Source organism: Benincasa hispida, chromosome 12 (genome assembly GCF_009727055.1).
Source record: "Benincasa hispida cultivar B227 chromosome 12, ASM972705v1, whole genome shotgun sequence".
In the NCBI taxonomy this organism is placed as follows: Eukaryota; Viridiplantae; Streptophyta; class Magnoliopsida; order Cucurbitales; family Cucurbitaceae; genus Benincasa; species Benincasa hispida.
The window spans coordinates 4,498,406-4,501,814 of record NC_052360.1 but is presented as its reverse complement, the minus strand read 5'-3'; positions in this window follow the sequence as shown (position 1 = coordinate 4,501,814).

The following is a 3,409-nucleotide window of genomic DNA, read 5'->3' as shown; positions in this document are numbered from 1 at the left end:
TGGTTCGAGAGAATATGCCCATTTCCTTGCTTGGTCGCATAACGAAAATGGGAACAACGTTAGTCGAACTTCTTCAGCTGAGATGTTTGGGAACACAGAAGTGTTACAGATTTCAATAAAACTCTAGAGATGGGCGTGCAGGTCCTCGCCACGCCTTCCACCAAACTGTTCGGCTGTCTAGATCATTTGCAACATAACCGGCTTCATCTGAAACCTCAATCCGTCCAGAGCTGGCCTCATGATTCCTGGGGAGAAATCGTAGAGGTTAGGCGACGCATAGTCCCGGATGGATCTATTGTGGTCATTTGCTAGGAGAATGGGGTTTGCCATGATGTTGTTTGCATTTTCGGCTCTTCCTTCCGGTTGTTCCACCATATTGGGATTTCTCTCTTGTTGTTGTCGGTGGTTGTTTCTTCACTTTCTTAGGAACGTTCTTTCGATGTCTGGGTCGTACTTGGCTTAGGAACGTTTCCTTCGCTCATGCGACACCTGCTTCTTCCCTTACTGAAGGAATGGCAGTGCACAGAGGTTGAAAGCTGCAAAGAAAATCAAAAAGTTTACTGTTAGCGCAATATGTACTGCCGTACTCCCCGGGAACGGCGCCAAAAACTTGATGCGTTGTAAATGGTGACGCGATTATGGTATGAATTGTGGTGATGTGTTATGTGTTGCACATGCAAGTTTTCCTAATAAGACTAAGTATAAGCCTCACAAGGTTTCCTGGTAAGTCCAGGGTCGAACACAGGGACTATTGAGTAAATATGCGACAATAAATTTGATTCCTTTGTAGTGGTGAAAACAAATGAGTTGGATGGTGTTTTGTTTAAGTATATTTCGTATGCAACGGAGTTCGAATGAAGAGTTGATGAAATCAAGACTTATAATGAGTATGCGATTAATGGGTTGAGAAGGGGTTTAGCTAACACTTCCTAAGATTATGTAAAAGTTATGTGATCATGCTACACATAAACAACAGCATGTCATCTCTTAATGCAAATGCCATAAATCCTATTTCTAGGACGCATGCGATATATACGAAAGTGTTGATAGAACTTATGTATAAGCCTCTATTCTTGTCTATGCGATGATGAATGATGCACACATACACAAGGTGACCGCATACTATCATATCCTATCTCTAGGGTGCATATGATGCGTAATAGCAAACAGAACTTATGTCTAAGCTTTTATCTCTTGTTTTTGCGGTTGTAATCTGAATCTCTCAAGCCTAGATTCTTATCTGACTCTCTCAAGTTTAGTTTCTTTCTTTAGACTACTCTTTCAAGTATCTCTAAAGGGTGAATGATGCATACATAAGACAAGATGATCGCATAAAGTGTAAATCTTAGGTCATGCTAGCTAAGTACTTCTCAATCCATTCGGAAATTTAGCTACTCATGCGAAGTATGGAGAGATTGAACATAAGTTGAAATGAGATTTCCATTGTCTTATAAATTAAATGAAGAATACATAATAGAAATAGAATATAGAGATAAGAAGCCCAGTAGCAATGTCTTACTTTTCGTGGCCGTTTACACTGTCTTTCACTCTAACTTTGTCGAGATGAATATCCTTGCTTTCGCAAGTGTTGGCCCTCTCTCCTTTTGTAGCGCTTCCCAACAGTCTTTCGAGCTGTCTAGGAATGATCTCTCGGCGTCTTCTTCTCTTGGCTTGAATCCATCTTCTAAGTATAAGTATGATTATAAACAAACTAACGACTATCTATCTCGTATATGATCTCGCTTGTTCAACCCTTTTTACAATGGTGGCCTCCGGTATTTATAGAACTCTGACGAAGCTTTTCTCTCTAATGATTGCAATGATGGGCGGTCATTAAATCTCCTGCTCTGATGCGCTGATTAATGGTCACTGAAAGTTGAGTGTACACAGTGTGTCGTTAACGGCTTGTCAACTAAATTCAGATTTGACTGTCATCAACTTTTCGTCCTATCATGATTTATTATGCTATCACCTTGATACGCAGTCTTTATGTGGCCACCTTCTTGAGCAACTTCTCATGATCACAATCTTTCAGTGCGCGTGGACGCCTAGTTCCTTCGATCATGATTTAACTTGTGCCAGCGCATTTTTCCTACACAAAATAAGTAAATTAGCTGCTTTTATGCAATGGGCGCATGCGATCGCAATTTCTTCAGTTTAACACTTTTGGACATGATTTTATATATTTTTACTGTCGCAATCTCTCATTGTTTTACTTATTTGTTGTAATAACGTGTATTTCTACCCGTTATCATGAACTCCAGAAATGGATAGGGTCGCTTTACGTTTTGCCCCAATCAAATTTTTTCCTTCAGATTGGCTGCTTGGGGCGAAACTCTAGGATCTAAAATGAAGCATCACACTTACGGGAAATTGTTAAGCAAGTTCATGATTTATTGACCAAATCAATGATGGCTAGTTGTTATAGGAACAAGAGTTGTTCTAGTGTTAATGACTGGTTGAGAGTGTCTCAATTCAGAGGAGGGATAAATTGACTACCCTTTGGTGGCTTTTGTCCTAAACCACTGAAGCGTCATTTCAAAACTAGATGTCACATGGGGTTCATTAGATTTTAGCTAAACCAGATTGGATTTTGTTGTAAAGAGTGTTTGCTAAAATCTAACGTAGATCAATGTGTTTGTTTCTTCAGCAACATGTATGATTTTCTGTTAGTTGCCTCTTTTAGTTTGACCGATTACATACATTAGAAAGAGTCTCTTAAAACATATTTCGTGATAAACAACATCGAGTTTGTCATAGTTGAGGAGTGTCTTCAAGTCCTGACCCTTAATGCACCGTGAAATGTTCGTAATGCATATGAGGTGTGGATGAATGCTAATTCGATTGCCCAACTTCACATTTTGGCTAGCATACCTGATGCATTGGCCAAAAGGGTTGAGAATATGGTCATTGCACGTTAGATCATGGACTCGTTGTAAGAATTGTTTGAACATCAGTTCTCACTTTTTGCGCAAAAAGGGATGGATGATAAGGAAACCAATAGTATCATTTCCCAAGATAATCTTTGGTCTTTCTTGAATGTCAAGGGGACTAAAAGATAAAGCAATTGTTGCTGACTCAGATAAAGTTCGTCGACGAGAATTGTTCTCTGAAATAGAATTTGGAGTTTATTTAGGTTCTAATACTGATCCCACTACTCTCCCGAAGACGAAGAAGTTTAAAGACAGTAAATGTGATTTATTTGTTTTGGAGACGTGTTTAGTAGAGAATGATGATTCTACCTGGATACTTTATTCAGCTACTACTAATCACGTAAGTTCTTCCTACCAAAGATTTAGTTCCTAGAAAAAGTTGGAAGATGGAGAGTTGACTCTTCGACTCAGTACTGGTGAGGTTGTTTTAGTTGTTTTTGTAGGCATGCTGAAGTTATTTTTGGACAAGAAACGTT